Genomic DNA, 18,095 nt, shown 5'->3' with positions numbered 1-18,095 from the left:
TAGTGTTTGTAATTAAATTTAAAAGATCTGTCACTCCCTTTTGAGGATAAAACAGAGTCCTGGATGGTCAGACTACCTCCCACTTCCCCAAAACAAAGCAATCTCTCCAGTATTCCACTCTTGGCATTATGTTCATTCCTGTAAGCAGCATGAGAATGATTGTCAAAAGGCATTTAGTTCTGTCTGTAGCTATTACATGGAAGCAGAATGAAAACTGCTTCCCCCTACAATCCCCTCTCAATTGCCTTACTGGCAGAAACATTACAGTTCAGGTAATAAGCAATGGCATCCACTGTATGTTCTTTCCTTGCTGATCATCCCCCAAAGTATCCATTAAAGCAGCATAAACAATGTATACACAGTGGATGATTCCTCCTAAGATTCGCTCATTCCCCCTAACAGACCTTAAGCTATCAAAAGAACAAAAGACCATCATGAAAATTTCAGGCTACACATTTCTCAGAACATTCATTAAATGCTTAATGTTTAATAAAGGGCTCGAGTGCCCAAAAAAAATCTTGTAAGAGATGCTGCATCAATCTACAAACTGCCTTGCCTGTGTCCATGTGCCATGACAGTCACAGCCATGCCAGGGGTAAAGCTGATCGAACAGTAAGACTTCACCAAATCCCAAGATGTTTTAGGCAAGCTCTCAGTAACAGAACAGGCACAATTCCATTCCCAGAACTGCCGGCACAGGTACAAATGGCAGAGCACTTCCACTACAACCCATGGACAGACAGACTGGGAAAAGAACACAGCCTATATAGGGTGATGGGGAATTTTCTCCCTATGAAACAGCTGATTTTGGCTACCTTGAGTGAAATAAGGTATACTGATTGAGATGCAATATTCTTGGCACACTGTATTCCTAATACTGTCTTCTGGTACGGAGGTTCTGTCACAAGTAGTAGCTCACAAATAGTACTGTAAGGCCAACTTGAAATAAAGGACTTTAACATTTTTAATTTTTTAAATGTATTTATTTAGCAGTCTTTTAATGATTCAGCTTTTTCAATTCAAGAGTTAAACATTCACAGTTAACATTCCAAATATTCTCTAAAGCTACAGTCAAAAACAAAGCAAACAAGGGTAAGTATGAACGGGAGAAGGAAATTCTCACAGAAGACTGTTTTCTCAATGTACCCTAAAGGAAAAGTACAAATCAGCCTATAAAAATTCTTTGGAGGTCATCTTTAACAGTGAGGAACAATGAGGAAGTAATCCAACACCTCTTTTCTTCATGTAATTTCCCTAGATAAAGAGGCATCTACAAAACAAAGATTAGACTCCCGCAGAGGGTCAGTGGCCAAAAAGCTGTCTTTGTAACTTGTAAACTGTCACTGGTGGCTTCAGCCCCAGCTATTTCACAGCAGGCTGCAGAGGCAAACAATCAAGCACATTCTGATGCATTTGGATCCAAAGAAAGGAAACAAGCCAGCAGCCTGCCTGCATTATCAAAATGCTTCCATTTCAGAGGATCCCATTACATTGTTACAACATTTGTCCAATTTGTACTGCAAATTGGACCCCATTTTTTTAACTGGGCTAAGAGTTATGTCAGAGGTTGGCCCACCCCCAGAGCACAATGTCCGGTCCTTACAGACTGGATGACTGCTGTAAATCAGTTCTAGTCTTCAATAAACCAAAACCAAGTGAATTGTTACAAAAGCATACAAAACTGAGAGCAGAAGTTCAAGTTCTCTTCACGTTACATTCCACAAATATCCACAGCAGACCTGGAAAACTTGCTTTTGGTTCATTTTTCATTAAACTACTCTGTTTCTCCAAGTGAGAAACATCCCATCTTTTGCTCTTTCATGATTTTATTCCTATGGCATGCTACTCACACCAACTTGCCTCACGGCTGCCAACAAGAAAAAGATGTAGTTCTTCTATGTTAGTAACACTTGGGATCTAAAAGTGAAAGACTGAAATCAAACATCACTTTCCTCTTAAGTGAAAATCCAGAATACATACTTAGCTACTGCCTCAAGGGCATTGAATTCACAAAACTGGGTGAAGATGAAGAAACCAAAGTACTTGGAGCAGGCACTAAAATCCTGAGCTAGACCACGAAAGTGAGGTTACATTCCTTTTACCCCTCTACAGAGGGAATCTTTGCATGGGAATGTAAAGGACACCAAGATAGCAGCAATCCAGTGGCACAAGCAAAACCCTACCCTTCCTCCTAGGAAGCCTGGGTTACAATCCCTAAAAACTGAATCAAGATCTTTTACTGCTCAAGAAAATGCTCCAAGGAGCAACTGTACAAAAACAAACACTGCAGCCCTGCTTTTAAAACCAAAGAGGAATATGCACGTTTCAGGCTGCAAGTTTTCAACAGCAAATCATTAGGACAGCTGCCTTCAGTGCTTCTTACTGGCCTGCGTGGACATGCCTTCATTTCGATGCCATCATTGTGCAGATTTAAGGTCTGACCGGTGCCCAGAGGGGGCAGCTCCACTTTCCCCTGTTTGGGCAATCAACAGCTCCACTGCTCCCAGCTGCCCGCCCCAAAGGCACTCTGATGTTTGTCACAAGCTCTTCCAGGTGACTGTGGAAAAACATTAACCAAGGGAGGGGAATGAGATCATCAGCTGCCGCGAAGGATGCAAATTCCATCAAACACGCAACTGCACTGGTTCAAAGTTCTGCTGGGGAAACAGCGTGGACAAGGTGGCAAAGGGCAGCATCCCACCCCCAAACGTGTAACTGCATATATTATAGGCAGTATTTTCCCAACCTATGAAAAACTAGCAGTTATTTGTTGGCCCTGACCTTTTATTGTTAGATAGGCATACACCATGGCCTTTATTACAACCTGCTGACCAGGGGCAGACCACACCTGGCACAGCAAACCAGACACCTCACCAGGATCACTAATTTTAATTGAGCCTGGGTTGTAAAAAGCTGACACTCATCCCAGTTTTTGGAAGTACCTTCTCTCTAGTTTTGATAATCTTGATAAGATTTACACTAAGGTTGTGAGCTTGCTTATCAGTGTTTTGTTTTGTGGCTGACAGGTTTGGTTTACAAAATGCTTGCATTCCCATATTAGTAAAAAAACAAGAACAAAGCAAAGTTACTGCTTCACTTGCCCTCAGAAATGGCATTTCTTCAGCTGAAAGCAGCACATACCCCTCTCCTCAAAAGCCATAGTGTTGGTTTGCCACAAGTCAGACAACTAAATATTTGCTACTTTTCTGTAGCAAAAATGCTGCAAGAACACTGCAGAAACAGCATTTACATCCACAGAATTGTATCACTCTAGGATCAAAAAAATGGTGCATCATCTTTCAGATTCCTTTTTAAAGAAGCAGACCCACCACAGCTAGACTGCAACTAATTTATGCCAAATAGAAGCAGATTTAGTCATGTAGCTGAAGTTCCACATGAGACCAGGTAAAGATACTTATTAATTACTTTACTTCCTTAATGCAATAGCCAGGGAATAAATTCAGCTCCAAAAGACAAATACTGTTGAGAATTAGGAAAAGCTGATGTGAACACTTAGTCTCCTCTACATTTAGTGCCACTCCTTCAGATACAAATTTCTTTCCTGGTAACACAGTTCAAAATCATCTTGAATTCTGAAACAAGACCAAGGACACTGATACTGTAAGACACCACTGATGCAATTTAAAAGTAGAAAGATTAACTTAATCTTTCACTCTTTGTTGTCCTGTGACTACGGAGTGATTTCAAAACATCCAAAGTCTACTTATCAGAATACTGCTAAAATGAAGTAGGGCTGTACCTTGAACTCCATAAAAATGTCTGCAGATCCTAGACCTAGAGACTCACACAAAACATCCTCTCACTGTGGTTTGTTTGACCAAAATACTTTCTGTTAGTACCACTGTGTTCCCCACAGAGGTTTTTGCTGCTGTCTGTGGTCTAACCGTACAGTCATTCCCATGTAAATTCTAAGTTTGAGACCGTTTAAGATCATAAACATGTTTCATGTTAACTTACAAGTAATCAGGAAGCATTTTGTGAATATACATGCTAGCTGTTTTTCACGACTGAACACCACTTACTGGTGCATTCAGACAACCATTTTGGGTTAGGGTGTATGTGTGTGATTCATGTCTCTTTCAACTCAAACAAAAAAACAAAAAACCACAAACAAACAAAACAAATAAACAAACAAAACAAACCCCCTCAAAATCAGAAAAGTCCCCCAAACACACAATGGAGTTGAGGAAAAAGCCTGCAATTGAGCTGGGCAACGAGGAGCACCTACCTTCTAATACTTTCAGTACAAAAAGTGTATTGTGGTCCTACTCTGAAGCATGCATTTGCCATCATTCTTTGTAACAGAGCTACACTGCTTCATAAGTACAATGAGGACTGGCTGAATCATTGGATTAGTGACTATCAGCACCATTACAGGAAAATGAAGATTATTTTTTCGTGTCAAACTATTTTCAGAAAATAATTTACAACATAAAACTTTAACAACAGTAGATTTAGCAAATAATTCCTCCCAGGAAACAGACACAAAGTTTACACTTACAAAAATATCTTATTACAAAACAGGAATAAAAGCTTAATTTCACATAAACAGAAGAAGTTGGACTTCCAGGTTGCCTTAATCATGGCTAGAATGCAGCATTTACTGTAATTACAAAATTCAAAAAAGAAAACACAGGATTATGTGAAGCATTTCCAGTAAGCAATGCTAGATGTATATCATAGTTAAGTACTGCTGGCTACCCTCACACCTTCACAGGCCCCCCACAAGGCAAGGTAAGATAGAAAAGATAGGATTCCTCCAGGATCATTTACCCCTGCTCGAGAGCCTGGAATCATAAGAGGGTCGGCAATGTCCTTCCTAGACTTGCAAGTGACATGCAGGGATCTGGGGACATGGAATGAGAGGAAAACCATAACCATGCAGCCCTGTAAATGCAGCAGTGCCAGTAGGAGCCCACAAGCTCCATATCGAGCCACAAGGCCAGGACTGGTTTATCAGGCTTCCTCTGTAAGAACTGCAGCTTTTATGCAGTTCAGCTGTGACAGCAGCTTTTCTAACCAGCCCAGATGCCATTTACTTTTGTTTACCGTTGTGTGATATAACCTCTAGTTATATTCCACAGAAAGAGGAATTTACAATGATGCTGAGAAATACTGGCCTAGCATGACAACAGCAGAGGAGCAGGATGCAGTGCACAGGAGTACAGGCAGGGGATATAAGACAGGACACAGCCTTGCCACCAGGAGACCCCACAGCTAAAGAACTCATTAATGAATACATAAATGAATAATGAATACATAAAGGGCACCATATATAATAAATTCAGAGATAACCTGAAGGTTTAGACCAATGAAGAAAAAAATACAGGAATAAAAACATATTAGCAATGATATCAAGGAAACTCAAGTGGATCCTACAGAGAGGAAAAAGAAACAGGCAACATCAATATCATACTCCTCCCAACACAATTCCCAGCGCTGATAACCTCCGTTATCCTATCCAGGAGGCCAAAGCTGCTGCCCTGAAGACCCAGAACAGCAACAGAAGGGTGAAAATAAATCACAGAGAAGGGACAGAAACCAAAAAGTCCATGTGTTACAATTTTAGCTGTGTTTGGCAACATTTCTGTGTATGTAACTGCAACATTCTTCTCAGAATCATTAGTCAGATGTTCATAAAGAAAAACTGAGTCACACTGTTAAGATTTGCATTGTACCAGCAACAAATTGTTGGCCTTGCTTGCATGTACATTACTTTTATAACCAGACACATGCACAAGCGGTACTTCCTCTTTGACCATAAACAAGAACATAATAGCAAAGAAGAAGGAATGCAAGACTCCATCCATTGTTGTCTTCACAGGAAAATTACAACAGAATAACAAGGTCTGAAAAAGCCCCAGGAGAAACAACCAAAGAGGCCACCTGAACTGGTAACATTCTCTGCCCAGAGAGGGAACTCTGTGCTGGGGTGACCTGTCAGTGTTGTTTTCTACATAAGGGCCTTTCATACATGTATATACCTTTCCTACAACAGCACCTAAACATAAAACAGTGAGCCTGGCATTCATTGTCTGTGCTTTCTGTTTGCAGAAAGAATCTCTAAATATCATAGGAGACACTCCATTTCTTTAAGAAACCTTAAGAACAGGAAGGAAACATGGCTGAGTCGATAAGCCTTCATGATCTTAAGAGCAGGAAGTGTAGAAATTTCAGTTTATTTCCTGGACAAGGGCCCAGACAGGAGGAACACGAGCAGAAAGCAAGAACTAGGTCAGCAAACTACTGAACAGTTATTTGTCCTAGTTCTCAAATACTGAAGGTGCTCTTGCCCTAGCCCAACTGCATCTGTAAGAGGTGTTATAGATGTAGAACTACACAGAAACTGCTCTGGAAAGAAGAAAAAAATACCTTAGGCTGACACAACACCTACTGTCAATGGAGTTAGCAAATAAAGGATCTCTTTCAAGGATAAGTTTGTTCTCTGTCTGTAAAAAGAAGCTATCTAGTGTCATTTTGATGTGAAGACCAACTGCCATATCCACAGTGTGACTGAGATGCAACACAGCTCTTTAGATTCACCTGACAAGCACAAGAGACACAGGCCAAGCTTCTCAGCAGAGACTGAGTGCTACGTATAGAAGTCAGCCACTAATCTGTATGCCAAAGATGTACTCAGCTGAGTTCTCTGGCTGAGAACTCCATACAGGGGGTCAGATCTGAACAGAGCAAAAACATCACCTTACCCACTTGTATCCCCAGGTACACCATTATGGAAAGCATGAAAGATTCTTCCAGTATTGATAGCACAGTAGTGGCACAAATTATTTTGGAAAAAAAGGAGATACCAACAGGCTGAAAGTCTTAAGGAAAGTCAACAACCAGTGCTGTGAATTTAACACCTTAGAAAAAACAGAAGGAAAACCTTGGAGGACCTTCGACCTGCCCAGATAACCAGGCAAATCCTGACGTACGTAGATAAGCAAGCAGCTGTAGCTAAGTAAACAAGCAAGAAGTGAAATAAGCCTTGAACTTATGAAATACAAAATCCAGTATCTCTTTTTATTATGTGCTAACATGCAATAGCTTGTTAGTTTTACAACACATTTTACACATTTACTAAATTACTTGAGACATTTCCTTTATGATAGGAAAGAAAGCTTTATGTGAAACCAGAGGTGACCAATCAAAACTGCAGGTAAAATTCCAACAACAGCACAAGGTTTCCTAATCTTTGTGTCTACAACAACAGCACCACCCCAAGAAACAATAAGAAAAAGTGAAGATACCAACCACTGCCCACCAACCAAGGTAAGGTCACACAGAGTTAGCAGATCAGACTGGGCAACCTCAAACACAAAAAAATCATTTTTGACACAGCAATAGACAAACCTTGGAACTTTTTGCTACAGGATGAGGATTCACAGGGAAAACAGACGAATGTACAGGATAAATCTATCAGTGGGTATTAAGCAAATGAAGCCACCTTTAGCTCTAAAAATCTCTGAATACCAGTGCAAGTCTGTCTTATGTTGCTTACACATTCATGCTTACAAGCTATTTTCTTCCTTAGGGGATGGACATCCTCACTAAAAACTCCCTAAGAGTTCTCTCTGAGGAAGGACAGCAAAGGGCCTAATGCATACAAACAATACAGGAAGTAAAATGATTATGAGACAGAAACCAAAAAAGTCTGTAGAAGAATGGATGAGGGAAATGGAACGGATGAAACAGAAAACTTCCTAGGGAGACCGGGCAAAGCACCATAAGAATACCAATAGCTCCCCGAAGGCATCCAAGAAGCCAGCAGGCACGACCCTGAGACACTCTGGCCAGCAACTTACATAAGAGGACAAGGGGACAGAAAAACCCTACGGCTGCCAGGTTTCTGCCTTCTCCCCTGAATGGTCAGCTTGGCTGGGACTGGTAGGTGGCCCTGCAGCTTGGCCAGGCTTCAGACTCAAAAGGTATAACTAGAAAGGTCAGGGACAGAGCACAGGCAAAGGCTCAGTTAGAGGTGCTGTAACCTGGCACATTTGGCACCCATAGGTCAGGATTTCATCCTGCAGCCAAGGACACATCAGCGACCACAGCCAGGGCACAACTCTCACACTCCCCACCACCTCAGCACCAGGGACACACAGAACCTGCTGAGTACAACCAGCCCAAAGCTTCTGGGTCTCTCTGCTTCAGGGAGGTCTTGTCACTTTGAGCATGGGTGACACACAGGAACAAGGAAACTGAGCAAGCGAAGAACAAGAACATGAAGGTGCTTCTGCTGCAGGGCTCAATGGTACATAGGTGGGTATCACACAGGCTGCTTGGATTTCACACAAGAGGCTGCTCAGAGTCTCAAGGGCAGAAGCCTAAGCAGCAACTCCATAATGAAGGCAGAATCCTGAGCCAGAGGTAGTTTCACTAGTTCATGTTATAGCTCTCCTGGAATTTCAAGTTTTGATGAAATTATCTTTTTTCCAGAAACTTAAAGAAATCGAAACACTCCGTGTGCCCGAATTTTTGCTCTTAAATACAGATTAGATAAAATCTTTTAACTATGATTTTTAATTTCTGACAGGGATTATGTTTAAACTGTCACACGGCAATCTGAGGTCACTTATTTCCATTGACAAAAGTCAGAATAGTAGGTGCAAATGGAAAAGAAAAAACTAACCAAAAAAATCCCACCCCATACAAAAAAAAAATTACAAAACTGAAAAATAAACAAAATAAACTCTTCAAGAATTCATTGCTACAGTTTTCCTCCTGAAGGGGAAAAGAATGACATCTTCTAGTCTTGTCTCTGACTGGTTGATATTCTCCTGCAGCTCACCTCAACAATCAACTCCAATTTGGAAGCCCCACTTGTCATCACCCTGTTACAGAAACATTCAAATTTATCCTAAGCCTCATTTTTGGGAAATACAACACAGAGCAACGAAACAAGCAACTTGTACCTTCCATATGGAGTAACACACAGCAGTTATCTTAAACACTGCAGTAATCTTCCCCAACACGTCAAATATTCCTGACTAATTTGTTACTGCTTTCTCATAAATAACTGTACTACCTGTAAGAAAGCAATTACTGTCACCTCAAATTCCTCCCTGGCTTTTGATGTTTATATTCAAGCTTAGGAAGGTTACAGTCCAAGATTTCTACAAGATATGCAACCCACACAAAGGCTGTTTCTCCAAGAAAACTAAAAATCAGATAATAAATTTACATAGAGAGAGAAAAAAAATCCTAAGTGTATATGTCCTACATATCAGCTTGTAAACATTTAGATCACATTGGACGGCAAAGTGCATGTCTACAACTAATTAACATCCTTCCATTTTTGTAGGCTCAGTCACCCAGATAACTTTGACTTAACTGCACACAGTTACAGCTAAATTGCATAAAGATGCATCAGCACAAAACCAAAGAAAGAAGGAAATTTTCCACCATCTCCACTACATCATTCTCTACAAAATACTCAACTCCAGATACCATATCTTATCCAAACTCTCTGCCAAACAAATCTGCCTCGGTACTTGTTAAAGCTGATTTATTACTGTCAAATACATTAATCTGCATGTTAATCTGCCTCAGGTCACTTGAAGTTGGTGAAAAGGGACCTTTGTCAAGGCATATAAAATGTTGCTTTTGGTCCACATGAGAGTTTGAAATCAGAGCTTGCAAGAGGTCCTCTATGACATAAATATTACACCATGAAAAAAGCAAGGAACACAGAAGACTTTTCCTGTAATCCACTTCCATCTTCTCTGCTTCACTTCATGGCATGTTGTTAAAGCCTAAAAATTTCCCTAAATGAAGGCTGAGTTTATCTTAGGATCCTGTGTCCCTGGAGTTGTAAAGCACCAGCATGACAGCTTCAATCTGACATTCACTGCACTCCAGTGGAGGAGGGAAGGCTTATAATTTATACAACCTACTTCATCCATACTGCAAGTAGTACACAAGACAGAAAAACTAGCTCCAACATTACACACACTACATTATGTACAGTGAGTGCTGGTAATATTTCTATACAAAGCCTTACATGCAACAGTTTGAAATCTCCCCAGTTGCATGGCTTCCTTATTTAACATTTCTAACAGAAAGCAGAACTGGTTTTCACTAGCAGACCACTTGCTTCCTAATAGAATCAATTCTCTAGACAGCTAACCAGACAACCCAAGATTTCAGTACAAACAAATCAGAAGTTCAAAGATGAATAAAGACTGGTGGGCGGGCAATCCCTGAAGAGAAGCAGCTTTAACATACACATCCTGCACGTTTGCTTAGCAACTGGATCACCATAAGCAGGACAATATATTGGCAATGGTGTATTACCTGTCACGTCCCCCGAAGAAGCAGTCTTGGATGCAAGCAGCAGCAATGAGTATATTCCCTGCCTTTCCTTTTTATGTTTGCTGAGTAATTAACTTTAAGTGCCAGCAATTCTCAATTGCTCCATCATTAGCATGACTAAATGTCATTCTATGGTAGGAATTATGAGACTATGTTTTGGTCAACCCCAAATACTGCCACTGTTACCTGTGACTCTGAATGTTGCAACAAATAACATGCTTATGAACTGTTCATTTATTACAAAGACATTACTTCCATTACTGTCCAATTCATGAGTCCCTTCAGCTTGAAATGAGAAGGTGTTACCTCAAAACAGGATCTTCAAGAAGGAAGCACTGAGGTTTAAGGAACTTTTAATGTCTACACGTGATAGTCTCTCAAAATGTAATGTGATTTTGGGTTGTAGTACAAGAACTACTGGACCCATCACACTTACTGCTAAAAGAACAGTAATGTGGAATTCTGCCTTTTCAAGGATGACCTTCGCCTACAGAAAACACTCATGTGAGTCTTGCAGGCAGATAAGCCCTCAGGCACTTGCATAATAATGAACTATTGAAGCAGAGCCAAGACATGAGTTTTCAGAGGAAAACAGTCATGGGTTCTGCTATCATGCTTTGTTTCTCACAATGACTGCTGTGATGTGTAACAAGCGGCCTTTTGATCTGGTTAACCAATCCAGAAAAAGTCAGCTGGAAAGGGCTTACACAAAGGAATGAAAAACCAATGTGCTTTGAGAGCATCTTGTACCACCTTTCCAACAGCATTTTAAGACTGTGCTGCTCCCAACCCAATTACTCACAGTCCTGCAGAGCTGTACTGCTACATCAACCCTGACCTTATCTGAGCATTTGAGATCGTGGAGTATTATCTCCAACAGTCTTGTACATCACCTCCCTTTGCCATCACTGACCCCTACCCTGGAGTCCTTCTAAATCAGTTGACACAACTGGCATTTCCAACAGCATCATGTGCTGCTTGGGTGTTTGGGACACAAACATTTACGCCAGGGATCTGAAACTTGGTCAGCTTCTCTTGCTGTCCATCAAGGATAAGCTTAACTTAAAATTGACTTTGCCTTTAAGGCAGAATACATCCTATCCTTAAACTCTAGAGCATAGGTTCAAGGCTAAATTAGAAGCATTTTACGACCAAAGTAACTAAAACCAATGGACACCTCCCCAGATACTTAAGCAACAAGTCACTTCCTACTGAATCAAAGATTTCTTTTGTAACCCAGAAAGTTTTAACATTTTATTACTGACTTTCTTTCTTTACAGTCCTGGTTGATATAAGAATGCCAGAAGAAACACTTATGAAAAATTCTAACACAGAGAAAGGCGGCTTTAGCAAATTATACTCAGTGTTTCTGAAGGATGATCCAAAAAGAGAACAAATAATTGGTATATATTTATATTTAGATAATACCATATTTATATTTAAATTTCCTCTTCTATACCAAAAATGCATTTGAAAATTGCCCCTTGAGAAATACCTTACAAATCAAGTCTAAGCTACCTAGCAACTTCCTTCCCTGCATTAGTGAAGCCTGTAAAAATGAAAGTATTTTTATAAAACATTTAGTACTGAACTAATTCTGTAATGCTGCAGATTTCACATGGTTGCCAATTACTAAAATGTCACAGAGCAGGAAGTCGAAGAGCAGTTGCACTTAACCATGGACATTAAGATAACTATGACACAAGCCTTTTTCAGCATCCTCCTTCTAGCTTGGAATACATAAGGGTCAGAAAACCACTGAGTAAAGCTTTTGTTGACTTTGTTATGTTTTTCTCAACTCTCAGAACACTCACCTCAGAAAATAATCCATTTTATTCCCCACTGAAGGTACAGCAGGCAGAAAGCCAACAGCTGGCACTTTGTCACATAGCTACTTTAATAAAAATTATGAATAGACTCTTACTTCTATCTCTAAAATCATGTTCCATTAAACAAAAAACTATTTGCCAGAAGATTAATACTGAGAACAGCAGAACATTGCTGTGACCAGCTTTGCAATGCCATATGCCATTCTGGGGAATACACAAACACACAAATAATTCTTAAACTAACACAATTTGCAAAGCACATTGCTCTTCACAAGGAAATTGGCTGTATCATCTCATAAGTCTGAAAGGACCTGATTCCACCACCACTAACTTACCTCCACAGCTTCAGTATTTGTCTACACGCCCACAAATTCCACCAGCCATGGAGACCAACACAAATTTAATTTACGTGTTTTATTTTTCTTCTTTAGGGAAGAAAACATAAAAAGTTAATCCTTGCGTTTAGACCAGGGAATGGCAACTGCTCAGTCTCAGCAGCAGGCCAGCAGGAAAAGCAGTGCAGCTTCATGACAAAACCATACCTAAGCTGTCAGCTGAGAGATGCTGAAATGCATGTGACTCTTCATTTCAAGTCCTACTAGCCAGTCACTTCCTTGTTCCAAATGCTGAAATCCCTTTCCCTGCAGCTAAAAGCCTGCCAGGACTCTCAGGACTGAGATATAGCAAGTCTCAGCTACACTTATCTTTGCACTGCATGGCTTTTTCAAACAGCTCCCACTGCTGTCCTGGGGACACAGATACATTTCTAGTACAAGCAAGAGTTAAAGATTTACTTACAGAATTTTACCACCAGATTAAGGAATTTTACCATTCAGATTTAATATAAGTAGCCAGAGTTGGATTTTCTTTCAAAAGACAGCTTTTACTGCTTCTATTCAACTATCTCATTTCCATCACAAGTTCTGCATGTTAAAAAAAACAGCAACAACGTACAGCTATATGTGATCTTGAAGTCTTAATCATGGTTACACCTCCCAAAATCTAGTATCACTTATCAAATAGTTTGAACAAGAAACCAAAGGAGCACAAGTAAGTGCTTTTAATGAAGTTTGCAGAATTACATGAAGAAAATATTTCATATAGCAGGAAGGTCCATGCCTCATTTCCCTCCAGGAACAGCCTGTTATTCAAATATCCATAAACATCTAATTTACTAATACATACTTATGACAACATTTTGAGAAAAATCAAACTTGACAAATAAAAAACATCCATCAGTAAGGAGCTAAAACTAGAACCTCGCCAGAATGCTGTCATTAAAACACAGAAAAGCCCACTAAAGGCTCCTAGCAGCAAAATGGCCCTTATCTAGAAGTTGTAGAACTGCTTAACACATCCAGTGATCTCTTAAAAATTCCACAGGACATAAATTGTCATTGACCCAAACAGAGTAGAACAATTGACCTTGGCTTCAAACAAAGAGTGGCAGCCTCTGCCATCCTCTAAGCAGATGGAACCAACATGTTGGGGGAAAAGAGCATTTAATTTGGTTGAGAAGACAGATATGAGAAATGGCTTTGGTGTACTTGTGATAAAGCAGCCCAGTGACACCTTATCTTTGAATACATGCAGATGATCACAGATACCCTTAGAAAGACAATGATTCCACAACAGCAAACCGCTTTGGCAGAGAGCTAGACTCTTACAGATCTATTCAATGCAGGTAACATTGCAACATTATGACATCTAGAGCTGGTGTACGTTTGCTTTCCACTATGAAGTGAGAAATATGAACATTTACCATTTTGAGATAAAATACTAGCAGAAAGAAGAGAATAAAACAAGGAAAAAAGAAAAAAGGAAGTAGCCTCTCCTGTAGCAGATTTGCAATGCACTTAGATATGCTGGCAGAACACTGAAATACCCACTTTGAGTATTCAGATATGACTTTCAGCCCATTCTGCATGTAAATTGTCTCCTCTCTTGCCTACTGCTGTCTAAAGGTACCTCAGAGCCAATGATTACAGCTCTGCCTGTTCCAACACTTTCCTCCTGTAAATAGTGCCTGACTATTTTCTGTTCTCACAAGGGCTTAATTAGTCCTGTTCACAGTGCTACAGCAGCTGGCACATCCCGGCAAACTCCATTGCATTTTCACAGCTACTGAAATTCATCTGGACCATGCAGCAAATTTTTCTACACTAACAATTACACGTCCTGTGAAATATACATCCACCTATATGCTTGAAGACCCCTTTCTGCAGACAATTTAACCACAGGACAGCCCTGAGATGTCCCAAAATCACTGACACACATGCAAAGTCCAAAGAAGCCTGCCTGGTCAGAAAAAGAGACCCTCTCCTCCACCAACAGAGAAGCAGAGACCTGCAACTCCAGAAGACATGAGTAATCACGTTAAATTAGAAAGCAACATGCTATTTAGACATATAATACTTGCTTTTCATATCTCTAAGCACCTTAATTTTGCCAACTCTCTTCAAGTTCTTTGCTGTTTTTCAAACCAAGTAGCAACAGCATAAGCTGTGTAGCACCTCCTTTCCTGGGAGAGGCTGCCTGCTTATCACCACACCAGCTGCCACATCCCCATGTGGTGAGCAGCTCTCTGGAAACAGAAAGTCTGTCACTCTGTCCTGAAAGGGAACCTTGAGATACATCGTCAAACTGGACTAAGATGATATTTTTGTCAAACCATTGGGACAAACTTTCCAGAAAATACATGTAATAACAGGTTAAGTTCAGTTTTACAATTACATGATGGTAGAAGTCTGCATCTCTCACTCCACAGAAAGCAGGAGATTGTTCTCTTCAAAGCTCTGTAACAGGAACTATGTGAAAACAACTCAACCCCTGCTTCTTAGTAGTTTACACACTGATCTGCAGCATCCTACTTCAGAAGTCAAATGTTCCACTGGTAGGAACACGTTCAAATCAATAAATGAAAGTTAAAAATGTTTTCAGAAATCAGTTTCTTGAAGAATCATAACCAGCATCTTATTTGTTTCCATATTCTTAAATTTTGAAAACCAGTTTTGAAAATCAGTTGTGTTACACTCGTCTCGATAAACAGACAAGTTTCTACTTTAAAAAGCAGAAGCAGACAGTCACCATGTTAAGCATAACTAGCTGAAGTAAGTCTTGTAAAAAGACAATGCATTTAAAACAAGTTCTATCACAAAACAATAGTTTAAAATAATACTCCTTCCCTTAAACACTGTCCCAAATACTTTTTCACAATCACCACCATTACCTTGTGCAACGTCTTTTCAAATCTACCAACGCCGTCTGTCAGAAAATTCACTGAATGACTCAGACAGACACTTTCAAATCACAAATACTCAAAACAGCTATTTCCATTTCAGAACTACTTCCGTTCAAGGATTTGAGTTGCTGATGGCATAATAATCCAACGACCTCCTGAAGTTTCCTTATCAAGATTTTCCTCATGCACAAATAGCATGTCCACTGACGAAAGCAAGCCTTGTTGTTTTGCACAGTGTCTTGGACAATATGGTTATGCAATCCAAAACCTGTAAAACTTGCAAAAATTTTAGTGCCTCATATTGAGTATCTTTCATACATGAATGCTTGACACAACTCCTTGAACATGCAACTGAAGACATGAGATAACAGCAGAGAACCAAGCATTAAAATCACTGGCATTACATGCCCTGCCAATTCCCATTAATTTTCCTTCATCTCAGATCTACAGAAACCCTTGCCTAGAGCAAGAACAAGCTTACCAAAGCCCAGCATTCTAATCCTGAGTCCAGGAGTCAGGTTTCCAGTCTGAATCTCACCCACACTGCCAAAATCACTGGTCACTAGCCACTTGCCAAACTTGTAGCAATGTCACCAGCTCAACAGCACTCGACCATTAGGGCAAAGACTGGGGTAAGGGGGTGATGGAAAGCCTCACAGGTCTGGCTCCCTTGTCTCTTAAGACAATTTAAGCTCCCATACCCATGTCATTTTAAATCTATATTTGAGAATACACATAAAATACATAAGAACCGGTTGGAGGAATTTTCACTGTAAAAGGTTTTGCTTGAAGAAGTACACCAAAAATACACTCTTGTCCTTCACACCACATTATGTTTTCATATCTGATTTACACTCAGAAAGCATCATTTTGATAACCTGGGCTGGGTTGAGACGCAGCTTTTAGCTCCTCCATCATTTATTCCAATTCAGTTTTCTACATTAGCGACTATCCTCCATGGCTTTCACAGCAAAGCTGCCAACAACCTTATTCACAACCATATTTAGCTGTCAGCTCACACAAGGGAATCATTTCTGTATTTTATCCACTAATCTTACACTCCCAACACAACAATTACCTTTCTTTAAGTTGCCTACTAACACACACTTACAGCCTTCATATAGGTTTAAGTGTCACAAAACAAATGATGTTCACACGTTATTAGTAAGTTATCCCTCTAATGCAAGAACCACAGCATGAAATCTTCATAACTGCAACTGGCTGGCAACCTTACAGGAAAAGGAAAAAACCTAACTCAAAACACAAACTTCCTTTCTCCCATAAACAAGGCTAGGTCACAGCCAAAGATAACAAGGAAAACTGGCCATGTTTCATGATTGTGCTGCACCCATAACTCCATGACACAACGCCTACTTTGTTCATCACAAACATATTTTCCTCTGTTACAGCAACTATCACAAATCTGAAGTAGTCTTGATAAGGTTCTGCAGCAAACTAGCACCTCCACACCGAACTACTACAAAAAGGCCTCTGAAATCTGAGGATTTTTACAATAATTCTGGGAGTGCTGTGCAGCATACAGCTCTTCACTTTGACTTCCAGAACAGACCTGTGAAGACCAGAGCCAGGATGCAGCCAGAAATTAAATACTCCCTGACACTGACTACAGCAAGGGAGTGAAAACAAGAGTTTAAATTACACTCTAAGACACCAACTCTCGAAAACAGATTATGCCAAGAAGGGTTTGCCTGGAGGGCCTAGCCAGTTCCATAAAATTAGTTCCATTTTTAAAAATACACAGCATGGTTGTGATACACAAGACAATTCAGCTGCCTGAAAAATTTCAGTGCTGCAGGAAGAACACAAAGTTTCTTTGAACGAGGGGTAACATCTAAAAGCTTCCCTGTTGTGTGACAAGTGCATGATAATTTACATATACAAAATGACAAAGCCCGTATGACCAAAAAAAAAAAAGTTATAATTTAATATTAAGGGTTTTCTCAAAACAAATGCCCACACATCTACTGAAGCCCCAAAATCAACTGACTTGTAAGGCTAAGACAAACACAAAAAGAAACTTAACACTGCTTGAAAACTCCAGCAAAGAACAACAGTTGTCATCTCTTCTCTGTTTTGCAGGCGATTACCATATGTTTCAATGTCTTTGTTGTTCATCCCAAGCAAACAAGAGATGTATACCTGACTCTCTCAGGGAAAAAAAAAGTTTCTTATGATGCCACTTGAGAATATCCAAACTGTGGTTACCCTAATATCAAATATTTATATTACGGTATCTACTGTTGGTAACTGCAGTGTTTACCGATATACGCACTTAAAAACACTCCGCTGGCAAAAAAAAAAAAAAAAAAAGAAAAAAAAGAAAAGGTTCCCATACTGTGCAAGCGAAGGAATTATATTATTTATATTACCTCCGTAAGAAGATTTCAGGCGCAGCAGCAGATTTCCCTGCCCTGACAAGCAACAAGTGCACGGAACAAGACCCACTTACAGTGCTCTTGACCCACTTAGAGCATCTACCGGCCTAAAGCCTCCTCCTGCGTTCGGCGATTCCCCCGTGCTCCGCCGAGCCCTAGAGGGAACCCGCCGGCCGCAGGCTCCGCTCACCGCCCCGGCCGCCGCCCGCGGGGCCTAACCCGGCCCGGCGAGGGCAGCGCCTCCGCCGCCTCCCCGCTCCGGCACCGCCGCCCCGCCACCGGCCCAGGCCGGCC

The 18,095-nt window shown here is 40.5% G+C and overlaps 1 protein-coding gene across 6 annotated transcripts in view; it reads right to left on the bottom strand.

Moving 5' to 3' along the window:
• Positions 1 to 18,095, bottom strand: part of ADIPOR2 (adiponectin receptor 2) — a 44,768-nt gene that overhangs the window by 26,401 nt on the left and 272 nt on the right. Inside the window, exon 1 of one of the 6 annotated variants that reach the window (XM_062491888.1) lies at positions 17,796 to 17,943. The exons of 1 other annotated variant lie outside the window; for it this stretch is intronic. The gene's annotated coding sequence lies outside the window, so the exon portion shown is untranslated. Of the gene's footprint in view, positions 1 to 6,728; positions 6,880 to 8,129; positions 8,151 to 15,393; positions 15,521 to 17,795; positions 17,944 to 18,095 lie in introns of those variants that run through there. 4 more of the 6 variants (XM_062491890.1, XM_062491889.1, XM_062491891.1 and 1 more) reach the window with 4 other exon arrangements.

Source organism: Cinclus cinclus, chromosome 4 (genome assembly GCF_963662255.1).
Source record: "Cinclus cinclus chromosome 4, bCinCin1.1, whole genome shotgun sequence".
Classification (NCBI taxonomy): domain Eukaryota; kingdom Metazoa; phylum Chordata; class Aves; order Passeriformes; family Cinclidae; genus Cinclus; species Cinclus cinclus.
Note: the sequence above shows the minus strand (reverse complement) of the source record. Positions and strands in the feature narration are given on the sequence as shown.